The sequence below is a fragment of the Elaeis guineensis genome, chromosome 4, assembly GCF_000442705.2.
Source record: "Elaeis guineensis isolate ETL-2024a chromosome 4, EG11, whole genome shotgun sequence".
Lineage (NCBI taxonomy): Eukaryota > Viridiplantae > Streptophyta > Magnoliopsida > Arecales > Arecaceae > Elaeis > Elaeis guineensis.
This window is the reverse complement of record NC_025996.2, coordinates 15,181,332-15,197,471: the sequence shown is the minus strand read 5'-3', so window position 1 is coordinate 15,197,471 and position 16,140 is coordinate 15,181,332.

Here is a 16,140-nt window from a genome sequence, read left to right as displayed (position 1 = left end):
TTATTATTTTTTTTTCAAATTAACCTAAAATTCACCCACATAAACCTAATAAAAATTGCATAATAAGACTAGAAATTTAATTATTTAGAAGCATTCATTATCTTAGATTTTCTTTTGGTGATTGCTGGAGAAAGGTAAGCTTTCAAGTTTGATTAATTTTATGCATCTAATTTAGTTGCATAGAATTTCTTGTTTGAAATTGGTTGTGCATATTCATCTCAAATCAATTAAAGGGCAACACTCATAACAAGATAAAGTGGGGATCTCGTCACCCTTCCTTAAGCCCAAAAATAACCAACCAGCATCCCGCATTAACCCTAGCCTAATTAAAATTTAGTAGACATTGGCCCTTAGGATCAATTGAGTTTAGTTTGAGTATTGTGGTGAAGTCAAGTGCAAAGTAAGTTTGGACTCATCCCTGAAACTGATGTCTAAGGTAAGAGGTTACAAAGGCTTAGCCTAAGTGGACTCATAGTTATTTAATTAGTTCCGTTAGCTTACCTGGCCAATCTAATTGGTATCTAAGGCAAGCAACAGAGGGACCCCCACGACCCCACCTCTTACCTGGCTAGTTGAAGGAAGTGCGAACATACCTAATTTGCATCTAAGCTAAGCCACTCTGTATCAAACTGTTAGGTCTAAGAAACTCATAGGTGTCTAGGTTTAATTATCTGCTAACTTGATTACAATTAACACTCAACCACAACTAATTCTTCTCACCTTTCGTCTTTAGGTCTAAAGCTTTCTTAAGGATCTCACCTTTAGAACTTCTCTCTTTCTTTCTCTTCTTTTTTTCTTTCTCCCTCTTCTTAAAAAATAAAATTTAAAAAAAAATTGAACCACACACATTAGGGTTTGCACTGATACATGCACGGTATAATTTTTTTATCTTGATCTAGTTGAATCTAATCCTGAAATTGAACGACCGATCCATGTTACACCTAAAAATTAAATGGCTAAAAATTCTGAGAACTACTTAGACAGATGAAGGAATATTTTATTTCTTTCACCTATAACCCATAAATATTTTCATCATTCTATGGAATTAAATATTCTGGTTCTAGTCTTAAGGTCGATTTGAATCTGATAGCCTAAAAATTAGATAAAGTCGATCTTCTTATAGATAAATACCTAACCTTAGATCTACAATCTCTTATGCAATACACATCATCTCCCAATTATCAGGAGATTTGTTATATCTGTGCTAGCCCAACCCATCATGTAAGTGAATATCCTACAGCTGTACAGTTTTCACCTTTAATTCAAGAACAAGTTCAAGCTACTCAAGGTTACTCCAATTCTGTCAATGATCCATTCATAAATGTATATAATCAAGATTGAAGGAACCACCTTAATTTTTTTTGGAGACCCCAACAGACTTAGGCTCAGACCCAAATTTTTTCTATGCAAAACTTTCAAAATTGGCCATAATACCAAAACTATGTCTATAATAGAGGTCAACCTGGTCAGTCTATCCAACCATCCTATTACAATCAGCCTTCATACCCACCTCCTCAACAGACCAATCTAGCCGATGATAGATTTAGCCAACTTCAACAAATGATCATGACCCAACAGCAATCTCTCGCCAGGCTAGAAGTACAAATAAGTCAATTAGCTGAATCTTCTATGAAGAAAGAACTAGATCAATTATTAAGCCAACTAATATCGACTTTCAAAAATGATCCATTCATCCACCAACCATCTGGACCTAGTCATCAATCTAATATCCCACCTAAGAATATTCAATTTGAAAATGATAAAGTAATCTCTAAGTTTAGAAGTAATAAGATTCTTAAGGATCCATACCAAGACCAAATGAAAGAGACTAGTACTGATGCTAGCCAAAATGAGACTTTGGAAGAAGAAGTTAGTACTGAGACTAACCCAATAGAAGAACCTGAGTCGAAAATTATTACTGATCTAAGTGATAAAGAGAAGAGAGCGGAGGAGTTATCTGAGATATATAAACCAAGAATCTCATTTTTTTCAGCCTTAAAGGCCAGTTCTTCCACTTTAGAATAACCACCGCCTCCAGAACTGAAATCATCTTTGATTACACCTGAGTATACATGTTTAAAATCAAGTGATACCCTTTAGTACTTATTACTTCAAACTCAACTCCTAATCCAAAAACTTAATTCATAAGCATTTTAGAAGAACAAAAAAGAGAAATTCTTAATAAACAAGGGCCTTTGAATAGGTTTATGAATTATCTTACTACAATTAAGAATAGAGATGTACAATACGTTCTCAAGATTGGCAACAAAATATTAAAATTTATTATAGACCATCTTTCTAAGATAGACAATTTAAAATTATTGAAATTTATCAATTTAATATTTGATACGGGGTAGGTAAAAGAATCGACATAATCTGGCTGAAGACGATAAACTTAGCACTTTCTGAGAGACAATCCAGTTTCTAGTTTTTACTTTCTTTTGTAATTTTTTTAAGATAATCGAGTCTTACTTTGTGTCTTTTGTAGGGATCTGAAGATAATTTTGGCTAAGTGGGGGGAGAATCAATTTTAAAAAGATTTTTAGATCAGATGACATCTCTCCTTTTCTTTCTCTTTACATGCACCCTTCATTTTTTCTATTTTATTGAGGACAATGTCGATTAAGTTGGAGAGGAAGAATAATAAAAATTTTTAAATTTTTAAAGTCTTCAAGAAAGTTAGTATTTAGTATTTAAGCATCCGATTACACTTAAGAATCGAGTTAAACTATGTATTTTTAAAAGAAAATTGATATACAGATTAGAGAGTTTGTGAGATATTGAGGGATCAAGTATTAAGAAAACTCGATAAAGAGTTAAGTTTAGAACTTAAACAGTTTTCTTTGAGTATTTCTAAATTTTTCTACCAGCATCAAAGAAGAGTTATCTTTTTATGGGCTTGTGTAGGGTAACTATATATTTCTTCATATATAAAAATTAAAAAAAAAATTAAGTACTTCATACTGAGTAACCGGACCTCTTTGCCAAAGCAAGCATTGAGTTTCATATCAAAAGATATGAAGAGCAAAGAAGCTTTGTTGTAAAACTAGTTTTAACTCGTAGCCTGTTTGATTCGAGCAAGTAGGTCCTAGGGGTATTCTATACCTAGTACCCTAAAGCCGTCTAGTTTGGGAGTCATTGGCTGAAAACTCGCTACATGGGTCAAACAGAAAGCTTAAAAGGTTAAGACACTCAATAGCGATACAATGTTAAAAAAAAAAATTTAATAAATGAAGAACGAAAGTAACAATATACTTGTCCATATGAAGATTAATGATTTAGAGATAAATGTAGAAAAAATTTTAAAAAAATTAAAAAAAATTGATATTTTTATCTTAACACCCACATTGATTAGTATTAATACTCCAATGACATACCTCACTCACATTCTACTGGACATCAATAGCTTTTTAAAAATTATTTAATGAAATTTGAAACTTTAAGTTATACGGTACTTAATTCTAAATTCTTTCTTTACTCGAGGATGAGCAAAGTTCAAATCAGAGGGTGTGATAAGTGATATATTTTTATATTTATTGTAAATATTTTTAATAATTTATGGTACTAACATCTTCTTAAAAATTTAATTTTATGAATAAATTAAATTAAAAAAAATAATTTTAAAAAAAAATATGAAATTAGAGCATATTTATGAAAAATAGATATTGATTTAATTGAGCAATTTAAGTATCAAAATAATGAAAAATTTTTAAAAAATTTAATGTATATTTTTTTTAATTTTTCAGACAAAAATCAGAGTAAAAATTAAGTCAAAATATCTAAAAAAATAATTTTTATAGTCTTCGATGCACGATGGACTGGCCGCTCGATCCACAGAATTAGGGCGCGGTCCATCAGAAATATTTTGCGGTCCACAGATGCGGTCCTTGGTGGTAGGAAGGCTTTTTGTGCAATCCGATGATTCACATTCATCCCAATCCAGATCGAATGGCTGACAGCATTCTCGAGTGTAATAAAGATTCTTGGGCACGATCTGATGGTCCAGATTTCATCCATCACGCGATCCAACGATTGAGGATGCTCTCGACTTTGAATAGGAGATCAAAAGCATGATTTGATGGCCCAAATCTCATCTGAAGCACGATCGAATGATCAGAATCGCATCCGAACATAATAAGGAGAAAGAAACTATTTTTTGGGTTAATCTGGGCGGTCCAAAGATGATCCGATGGTCAGAAAAATTCTTAAGGGTTTTATATAATTTTTAAAGATTTTAATACTCTTTTTTCTATCAAAAAAATATAAAAAATTTATCTATAAATAGAGAGTCCAAAAATAAGCCTTGAGGGCAAAAAATTGAATGAAAAGTTATGAAAAAAATAGAGAAAAAAATATTAAAGCTTTAGGGACCCAAGGAGAAGAAGGAAAAAAGTTGATTTGCTCTACGGAGTATGATGGAAGAAGAAGAGGTCATCATCCATCTCTTGATAAAGCTGGACTGATCAACTTCAGATCTTTATTATAGTTTTATTTTTATTTTATTTTACTATTTTTTTTAATTCTTTGTACTTGAATTTCAATTTCAATTAATGCAAAATTTATTTTTTTGTACTTTAAATTTTTATCTTTTATTTTTTTGTAAGTAGATGCTAGGATCTAGTTAGTAGATCTTAGTATCAATTTATTTTATATACTTTAAATTTTTATTTTTTATTTTTATTGCAAGTAGATGCTAGGATCTAGTTAGTAGATCTTAGTACCTGATTTATTTTTCATACTTTTAATTTTTATTTTTGACATAAAATTACTTTCTTTGAAACTTTATTTTTTTTCTAAAATCAAAGATTTTAAATAAAAATCTTACCTTCTCTGTAGATTCGATTCGACTCGCTACTTTCTATGTATTTTTAATTTTTATTGAAGTCAGAATTAGATTAATAATCACAGTATCCTAACGACAACATCGCGATCATATCAATGATCTACACTCTAATTATATCATCGCAATGGCTTCGCCCATACTTCCAAGCACACCGATTGTGATCTTGATCGATCAGCCGTTGAAGGTAATTTTGCATCAACCTGATACTTCGGATCGAATAGCAAAGTGGACAGTAAAACTTAGCGAATTCGACATATAATATCGTCCATGCTCGTCAATGAAGGTGCAAGTTCTAGTCGATTTCGTTGTCGAATATATAGTATCTGACAATAAATCAAAAAATGAAACTGATGATACAATAAAGCAGACCGTGACCCCCAAACCTGACCTAAAGTCGATTTGGGTGCTGCACATTGATGGAGCATCTAATGTGCAGGACAGTGGAGTAGGTTTCATTCTTACAAATTTGAAGGAGTGGTCACTGAATATGCCCTTCGGTTCAACTTCAAAACATCGAATAATCAAGCCGAATATGAAGCACTCTTAGCCGGCTTGAAAATCACTAAGGAACTTGACATTGATAGTTTGAAGGTCTTCACCGATTCGTAATTAATTACCGAACAGATCAAGGGCGAGTTTGAAGCCTGAGATCTAATCATGATGAAGTATCTTCAAAAGGTGAAGGATCTTATATCAATCTTGAAATATTTTGAGATCTTTCACATCTCAAGAACTGAAAATGCTCCAGCCAATATACTCTCCCGATTTGCAACTACTTCTTTCAACTCGCTGGGTCGAACATTCATAGAATATCTCGAACAATCGAGTATCGACAAGATTGAGGAGGTATTACAGCTCACTATTGAACCAAGTTGGATGGATCCAATCGTCCAGTACTTAACAAATGGAACACTTCCTATGGATCTCTCAAAAGCCAAATGACTCCGATGGACGACCTCTCAATATATTATGATGAATGGTCATCTCTACAAAAGGTCGTTCCTTCTTTTCTTACTAAAATATTTGGGACCTACAGATGTCGATTATGCTATTTGAGAAGTTCACGAAGGAATTTATGAAAATCACTTAAGGGACAAATCATTAGCCTATAAGATCTTGCGACAAGGATATTATTGGCCTACCATGAAGAAAAATACAGCTGAGCTCGTCCGAAGGTATGAGCTATGCTAGAAATATGCAAATATCCAGCACCAACCGACCAGCCAGCTTACATCAATTGTTGCACCATAACCCTTTGCACAATGAAAAATTGACATACTCGATCCTTTTCTCCCGACATCTGTCAGAAAAAATTCATTGTGGTTGCTATCAACTACTTCATCAAATGGGTAGAAGCTGAACCTCTGGCACAAATTATCGAAAATAAGATGGAAGACTTCATTCAGAAATCAATCATATACAGATTCAATTTGCCATACTCCATCATCATTGATAACGATCGACAATTCGATAATCAAAACATCAAAGAGTCCTGTACGAAATTTTATATTACACACAAACACACCTCAATCAGCTATGCACAATCAAACAAAGAGGTGGAGGTAACCAACCGAACAATCCTGCATGGGCTTAAGACTCGACTAAATGCAGCTAAAGGCCTCTGGGTGGAAGAGCTATATCCAGTCTTATGGGCATATCGAACAACTCCTCGCATACCGATGGAAGAGTCATCATTCAATTTAGCCTACCAAACAGAAGCAATGATCCCGCTCGAGATTGGATTCCCATCAACAAGGGTCGAACAATACAGTGAATCGAGCAATTCTGAATGTCAGAGAGGTGATTTAGATTTACTCCCAGAAGTCAGACAACAAACTCAAGTTCGGATGGCTACATATCGGTAAAGAGTAGTCCGGTACTATAATGCAAGAGTCAAACTGAAGGTCTTTCGATCAGGAGACTTGATCCTACGGAAAGCAGAAATCTCGAAACCTTTGGATAAAAAAAAACTATCTCCAAATTGAAAAGAACCTTACAGAATAGTTGAAACACTCAGACCAGACGCATATCGACTGGAAACACTTGAAGGATCGACTATTCTCCAAACATGGAATGTCTATAATTTAAAGATGTATCATTAATAAAATCGCCATGTACATATTATTCGAAATGAAACAAAATTTTAGAATTTTAAAATCACAAGTATCGATCGACTTTCATCAATCATCGACTATATATCGGCTTTCATTGTAAAAGCCAAACTATTGACTATATTTCAACACAGAATTTATCTCAATTTTTTATTATAAAAATTGATATTAATTACACCAGCTTTCATTGTAAAGGCCGTCGTATTGACTATGTCTCAGAATTGAATATATTTCGACTTTTCACTATAAAAGTTGAGTGCCGACTATATCTCGATATTAAATATATCTCGATTTTCACTGAAAAAATCGATCGTAGTTGAAAGATTAGCATGCCGACTTAGTCTTATCTAAGTGGAAAAATATTATGCAAATACGATCAAGATCGGATTGGAATTATATCGATTTGGCTACGGTCAGTCCAAGGATATTTGGCTTGCGATCGATTATCAAATGATATGACGTACAAACTGATTAATCGTCAGACTCAGGATATTTGACTTATTATTATTTATCCTAATTCTTAAAGTACGTCAAAAGGAACTACGCGATTAACAGATGATTCTACAAGTTTCTATTGAATGATCGGTTCATTGGTTAATGTTCGGTAGTTAAATAATTTGCATTGTAGGCACGTACAATCAGACAGAAGTCTTAACTTAGAAAAATTTTGTTCATTCATTATGATGAGGTTACAAAATTGGATCGAAATTCAATTACAAATGTCTGATTACAAAAAAAAAAAAACTACACCGATCAAACTTCGTCGTTGCCTTATCTCTTTGCTCTAGAGTAGCTTCAGGGATTTGGATGACTTCTAGTGGTGTCCGTGTTCTTCTTTCAGCCGACAATGCATCTTCTTTGGTAGCTCCGTCTTCTGACCTTGGAGGTACAATGCTGTTCAAATTGAGATTCGGGTATAATTTTCTGATCACATCTCGGCCATCTTCATACCTGACGCAATAAGAGATGAATTCACCTTCGAGGATCTCTTCCTTGAATTCTGCTGAATCTTTGAAGTCTTCGATTGCTCGACTTAATGCCTCCCTCTCCGACTCTGCTTCCACCTTCGCCAGCTCAGTATCGGCTCATGCTAACTCAGCATTGGCTCATGTGGAAGACGACTCTTCTTCGGCCAGCACCAACCTTTCAAGGTTGGCTCAATGTTGTCCACATTCAGCTTCGAGTTCAGCAATGCATTCGTCACGTTCCCGTCGAAGCCGGTGGATGGAGTGTTTCTTGCTCTTGATCTTTGACTCGAGAGCTGAAATATTTTGACGAGCTGACTCCAGTTTGGCTTCAGAAGATTCCAAGTCATCAGTCAAACGAGAGATCTCCTGCTGAAGATTGGCCTCCTTCTCAGCTGCTGACTTGAGCTATTCAAGGGCAGCCACCTTCTCAGCATCGGCGACCACCACTTTATTCATCCACGACTGACGAAAGTTGCCAAATTTCTTATAGCCGACTTCCAGAGCAGACATGTCATAGATCAACTGTAAACAGAAGATAAGTCAGATCAGATATATATATATATATATATATATATATATATATATATATATATATGAGGAGGTAAAGCAACTTATCCCGACTATCATCAGGTAGAAAGACAAAAATATTTCGATCACTATCCTTTTTCTTCGATTCTCCCAATTAGTCGGGAGAATTGCGGCGTGGAGAAGCCGCTTGGCCAATGTCAGATTGACCAAGGCCGACTCATCTCAAAGCACTACAAGATTAAAAGGATCGTGTGGCCCTCCGATGCTGCATCGTTCGTCGAAGTCATTGGAGTTTTTCCCCGATCTCCTATCAGCGGCCCCACATTTGAAAGCACGGAGAAACTTGAACTGGATTGCGTCAGAGAAACCCCTGCCAAACGAGCAATCGATGCAGCCGCTGATTGCTCGGATTCGACTGCAACCTCCACCTTGGCCCGAATCTCCTCACTTGATGGAGCTACCGACTCTGCTATGGGAGTTCCTCTCTTACCATCCCATCTGTGGATGGCGCAGTGAGAAGTGCTGTCGAGGCTGACAGCACTAAGACCGGCTTAAGAATCGACGGTACTACGGATTCCTCAATTGACGTTGAAGCAGTAGTTGGAGCTTGCGTCAAAGCAGCAACTGAACCCGGTGTTGAAGCAGCAACTGAACCTGATGTTGAAGCAGCAACTGGAGCTTGCACCGAAATTGCAACTCAACTCTTTTTCGATGGTCGAGAAGATCCAGTCTCAGACGCCGCCCTCTTCCTGCGGCGTGCTGACAAATGTCAGCAAGCGACACTCGCGCCCTCGACTGCATGGCTGTAATCAAAACAAAAGTCAACACAATCCAGAAACAAAGGAAGAATAAATTGGAAATTACCGACCATATTATACCTAAGTTGGCGACCGAACTAAGACCGGCGTCATAGAGAGCCTGTTCGGTCATAAGCTTCCTCTGTGGCAAGACGGCAATATCCTTCGATCGATAGAAGTCCTCCCGCTCGTCGACCTCCACCCGACTGTTATCTTGGGACCGGTTCTTGGATCGCCCTAGCGAGAAGGAAAGCCCCAAGGAAGAGAGGAAGAAGCAAATAAGAATTGGTTCTTCCACCCATGGATGGACGATGGAAGATCGGTAATAAAAGAAAGACCTTTTCGGAGGTTGAAGAACCACCAACTCCTGACCTTGGGATAAGGTCAGAGGATAAAGAAAGTACGAAAAAGAAAAGGATAAGGTACAGTCGGCAGTAATCGATACAACAGAGAAAAACTAATTATTAGTCGGATCGAATTCGGTGCCAACTGAGCAGGACAGAGACCGTAGTAATCCAAAATATTTCGGACGAACTCCGAAATCGAAAATCAAAAATCCGTCGAAGATCTTCGACATAGAAGGCCACCTGGCACGAATGAGGGGCATTCACTCGACCATCAGGATTAGGGGCAAAAAGCTAATACTGCTCCGATATGCGATATTACTCTTGGAGCCGTTCAACGTTCGGTTCCAAAAGTGAAGAGACCTCCACTTTCGGGTCCGATGGAGAGTCGTCAGTCGGATTCTCCGATCGACTGTCTCGAGAATAGGAACCCCTAGCCATTGAAAAGAAAGAAACTAAAGGAGATGAAGGACGATTCGGAAAAGACAGGGGACTTAACCTGAAACTCAAAAGGGAAGACTAGAAAGGAAGAATCTTTAGGCACTGGAACGATCCTCTAGCAGAGCTTCCGCAGCAAAATAGACAAATGAAAAGTAAAAGTTGGTTGAAAGTGACCTTATATATATAGGATCCTTCAACGGTCAAGATCGAAGCACTCAAACCAAGATCTCGCCAGATATTAACACATAGTGATATATGGGCCAACTATTGATCGGACGGTTTGACGCATCTATTCCAGATCGAGCCACGTCACTGCTATCTGCGTGAACAGCTCCAATGAAATGATGTTCGGACACGTGGCAAAGATTTACTAGTCAGAATCATATCGTCCGGTAACGATTCATCTTTCCAAAACGACACCTGATACTGACATCCGATACTGAATCATCCTGTCAATGTGACAGTCTAATGATGATTCTGTACTCACCAAAACGACAAAGCAGCCAACGCTCATATCCCAAAAAAACTAGCAGCCAAATCGGGGTTCGATATCGCATGAAAAGACTTTCTTCGTTCAACATGACAAACCGCGTGGTGGCACACGTTAGATCACCTTGGACTTGGGAGTGGGGGGCAATTATTGGGGTAAGTCAATCGACCCTTGACTTAAGTTAACCAACCCCAACTTCGACTCAACAAAGGTCGACCGACCGAACATACAATTCCGACTATGCATCGGCTGACACCGGCTCATGGTTGGCGAACTAATTGACACTTGGCTGCTACCGACCAATAGCAGAACAATCTCCGACTTGAGACCGTCGGTATATCAAAACTACTAGCCGATGGTCACTCGAACATTCTATCGACATACCAAGATAACTGATATATAATAGTCGGCCAATTTGCTCAACGTGCTGTAACCGTTATGAATGATTATCGACTACGTATTACGACAATTACTCGAAATTAACAACCCACTAACTCCATAATTATGGTCCGATAATTTAGCGTCATAAAAAGTGAGACCACGTACTCGACAGTTACATCAGATTCATCTATAAAAAGAGAGTAAAGAAACGGTACTGGTAAGATACTGCTGGTCAGAGCTCTGCTACACTCGATACTCAAATCTATTATTATTCACCAATTCCTGCTCTGACTTAAGCATCGGAGGATTTCCATCGGATACAACTCCGATATATGAGAATACTATTTTGCAGATGCTCATTATCGACGACAGACGATAAAAAATTAATCATAATAAAAATATATAAAAAATAAAAAAAATAAAAATATTTTTTTGAAGTACCATAATAAAATCTAATTTTAAACGATCAGTGTGTTAACAACTCAAACCTTCTCTCTTTTCTTCAGTCTAGAATCTTCTCTACCTCGGCATGTGCTCGTGGAACCCACAATTCTTTTCTATATCACCCCAATATTTAATTTTGCATCCAGGTAGCTGTCTCCATTATGTTACGCCGACCCAGTAATCCTATCATATCTTATCTTCGTGCCTTTGTCAATGCATTTAGAATTCTTGTCCTTGTTAGGCAAGAGACGTTTTGTATATTCGTATATTATTATAACATACAACCCTCGCTAAACTAATAGGGTTTTATAGGCCATCCAGGGCCTTTGCCTCTAGGACCCATAGTTTGGGATCTTGAACTTGGACATGCAGACATTCTCTGCCAGCAGCTTATAATCTATTATGAGATTAGGTTTTTTTTTTTTATCTAGTTGTTTTTTCTTAAAAAAAAAAAAGTTGATGAGAGCAATGCCATGTGAAATCAAAAATTTATAGGTTCTAGTGGTGTGAATCATATTTCTTTTAGCACCATTAGTTTAATTATGACAAAAATAAATGATGAAATTCAATAAGTCACTATTTTAGTTTTCCTGTGGAGGGGGCATTAGTGAGATCACATTCTAGCGATTGTTTGCATGGCGTACATGCATGAATCCTAGATTGGTTCTAGAATTAAACACGTCTCACTTGCCAAATAAAACAAAGCAAATTGCATCCAATTTCAAGATAAGTCTAAATTTTATGCAGTCATCCTTACGATCCTAGCTATCTAGCTCTACTTAGTGTGCTCCGGCTTAAATGTCAAGGTCTAATTTACTAACTCAACCCTATCTAGTCGGCCAACTAGATCTAGACCCAAGACCAAATATCCATCCATGACTTTGTATTTTGAATTATGGTCATATGAAAACAAGACCACATCCAGGTCCACTTGGCTAATTTGTACTGTCAATTAATATGCGGTTGCTTTCTTGGTATCGTAGACTACGAGCGTACGACTATTACATTTTTTTTTCCCGCCTAAGAAGAGGGAAGCCTTGTGATCTTCCCCTTGATGCATCGTATGTCAGTGCAACATATCAATTATAGTTGCTTGTTTTCGTGAATCCTATTCATAAAGCGCCCATCTTGATGCACATCATAAAAATCAACAATTATGGTTGACATGGTGCAATTTCACATAGTACACATGGCATAGAATATTGTTGGTGCATACAAACGGTGTCATTGTCAAGTCACATGACAACGTCAAATTATTTGAATCATTCATACAAATCAAGTTGGTTATTTATCGATCTATCTTAATCTTCAATTCAACTCTAGGTTGATCTGAACAGATCAGAATTAATTTTTGAAAACATGATCAATTCGGTTGTTTACCCATCTACCATATAGGATATCGAGCAGGAACCGATGTAACCAATATGACTCTAAAACACACATGGTTATCTTACAGCTATCGTCCAACTCGATAGCAGCTGTTTTCTATCATACTACAATTAATCTCTACATACGTAAATAACTCACGATCTTCATACAGCTGGTCATTCTATTGTAATAAACTAGCGGCCTAATAAACTCTCCTAATGACCTAACAGTCTAAGCAAATCTCCTTTATATAAAGATAGGTAGAATGCCCTCCAAAAGATAAGTGAGAATTCATAAAGAGACTTTATTAAATTCCTTTCAACTCCTCGCCGTAAGAAACAAAATTCTCGTTCTATTGACTCAATATTTTTTCTCTGCTTTTTAATTTTTTATTTCTATCGTTAGTTTTAAAATTCTGACCGATTAATCATCAAAAAAATTTTAAATTAAAAAATATCCTATCAATTTTAAAAAATTTTATAGGGCTATTTGTGATTTGCATCGAATCGATCTTCAACATTATTTTAATTCAACCTCATACCGATCTCGCCATGTTCCTTCTGGAGCCTTATGACATCAGATATAATCTCCCTCAAGATTGTGCAGATGCTCAATGTTTAACGTGGGCGCGCACTCCAAAATGCCTACTCCCACTTTGGCAAGCCGCAAGTTTCTACGCAATCCAAATATTATATTAAGTTTTACCTCGTGATGAAATGAGGAAGTAGCCAAGAAGGAGGCATGATGCGGACCACGGTCAAATTACCTTTATTTTAATGGTATTAGCACACGTGAGTGTTTCTCTTTTACCTCAACATCCAAATACCGGAAGGAGGAGCCCCTCGTTCTCGTCATCCTTCGTATGTTTTCTAAGATAGAAGACAAGTGGATCCATAAAGTCTATGGTCAAATTCAAACAGGACCTAGACCCGTCAACCTTATCTTTTCTTCCAGCCCCACACCTGCCCCTTCTCGTGGCTGTTCCACCCGCCCACCCTTCCCATCCAAAAGTCTCATTTTCTAATGAACTGGGAATCATCCAACCTTCTCATGCAAGCATTTCCACAAGCTTCCTTGTTTCTTCTAGCACGCAACATCAATTCCTGCTTGAAGTGTCGCTATGTTATTGATTGTTTGATAAAGATGATGTGGAGAAGTATGACTAGGAATAAGAGTGCTTTGCTTGAGTGATACTTTGTCAAGGACTATAATATATAATCAATTAGAATCATGGGGTGATGACTATAATAGGCCTCCGGTTTCTTATGCCGTCTTTGACCACGATACCATAGGAGAAGGTCCAATAACTAGCATGTCTTTTTAGCGACACAAAAACTAATATGTTATCTCACTTGCTTGAATAACTTTTCCTCCAAATTCTTGCTCCTTTTTTTTTTTTTTTCCTTTTTGGGAGGTGGGGGAAGCGGGGTTTCTCAGCAAGGTGGCTAATGTTAAAATTTTGTTCAACTTGTTTTAGAAAATACATTCATCAATCCTCTATTACAAAATTTACGGTTCTGACAATCACCTCTTAATAATGTAGTATGAAGTTCTTATTTTATTTTTTTTATTCCATTTCTATATGAAAAATATGAAGAAATTGAAAGCATTGTTGTTAAAGAAGTTCGATTTATATTTCTTTGTTTAAAAAGATCTATTTAGTGCAAGATTAAAAGGTAATTAGGTTTGAGTAGTTGGTTATCTATACTAGTATATAATGTGAACTTTTGCTATTCATCCCAAAGTGCTATGATCATCAATCCATCTAAACCTTAGATATTGTGCTTTACAAACATTTTGCTTTGGCAAATGAGAGCGACAGTATTGATTTTTTTTTTTTTTTATTCTTGTGTCTTATTTTAGATATTGTCATGATGATGATAGTTACAACCCATATATGTCATATTGTTATCATTACTCTATATCTTTTGAAGTCTCATCCTTTTTGTAATTATCAAAGTAGATGTTAACATTGCTTAATACATAGCATTAAGCGCAACCTTTGATTTGTTTAAGAGAGAATGGTCATCGAGAATGCGGCACAGCATATAATCCGATGATCATGATCAATAGAAACATCATTTTAACAACTACAAAACTATTTATCGAGAGTGTGTCAAAAGTACTATACATTAATGATAAGTACTGGAAATCAATGTAACATAATGTAACATGAAATTACAAGTATACTATATCTTTGTCGCTTTGTTAATACATAACACTCAATGAAAGTCGAATCATGATTCATTTCATAAATCTATCTCTCTATTATAACTTATCGTTTGTGCGGCGGCACTTGTTCACTTTTCTTAATTTCAAGCTTGAAATTGACACCACGGCACTACAAAGTCAATTTAAATGTTTTCTAGTGGAGTAGAAAAAAATTCTTAAAAATCTTTGATCAATTTTGTCAAACCCTCGTAACCTCAAAAGTTTCCCAACCTTTTGAGCCACAAGAGATTTTGCTATAATTTTAACATTTTTAGATAAGATCAGTTGCAAACAATTTTCATGAATCATAACTTACAAGCCTTGGAGTATTATCACTACAGTTTTCTTTTTAGATAAGTTGAATGATCAAAACTCTAAATCATACCAGCAAAATAGGCTCCTTTCTGTCAGCACATCACAATTCCACCAACAGTAGACCTTCTAGAAACCCCTTAATGTTCATGAATCTTTCAATCCCCTAAAAGATCACGTGCAAATATTATTACTAATACATTAAATGTGCATTATTAAAAGAACATTGATAGGTTGTTGGAGCTTTCCTCAACACCCTACAGTTTATAATTATTGTGTGAGGACCAAGCAACGGGAACTAGATGTACAACATTAAACGCATATAAAACGTTACGGGGACAATGGATGGGGACTCGAAGAGAGAGAGAAGAAAAGGCCGGGTTGGAGTAAATAGTAATAGGTCGCAGCAGCGCCTGCAATGCCTTCTAAAGGCCAGCTATTATCGTGGTGTATTAACCCGACAGCCAACAGCGTACTGGTCCAATAAAACAAACTCCAAAAAGATCGAACGGGTCAATTATTTGATAAATGACGACGTGGCCTAAGTGTGGTTAGGGTTGTTACGGTGTCGGTGTGTGGGGTGGAGAGCGGAGGGAATAGTTCCCAAATGAGAGAAGCGACAACTCAAACGGGGGAGAGGGGCGATGTATGCGGGGTGGCGGTGGTGGTGGTCCCCCCATTACCTCACCTTATCCTTCCAAGTCGTCCAGAAACATTGCATCTTTCTTTCCCACTTGTCATCGCCAATTCCTCGCCGGCTTTCTGACCTCGCATTGGTGTCCGTTTGCTGATGGTTGGAATTCCTCCTCTTATCCTAATGGAGATATTTTTTTGAGAGCTGATATCAATTAAATAGAAAAATAAAAAATTATTCCATTATATTTTTAGCTAGAAAAAAGAAT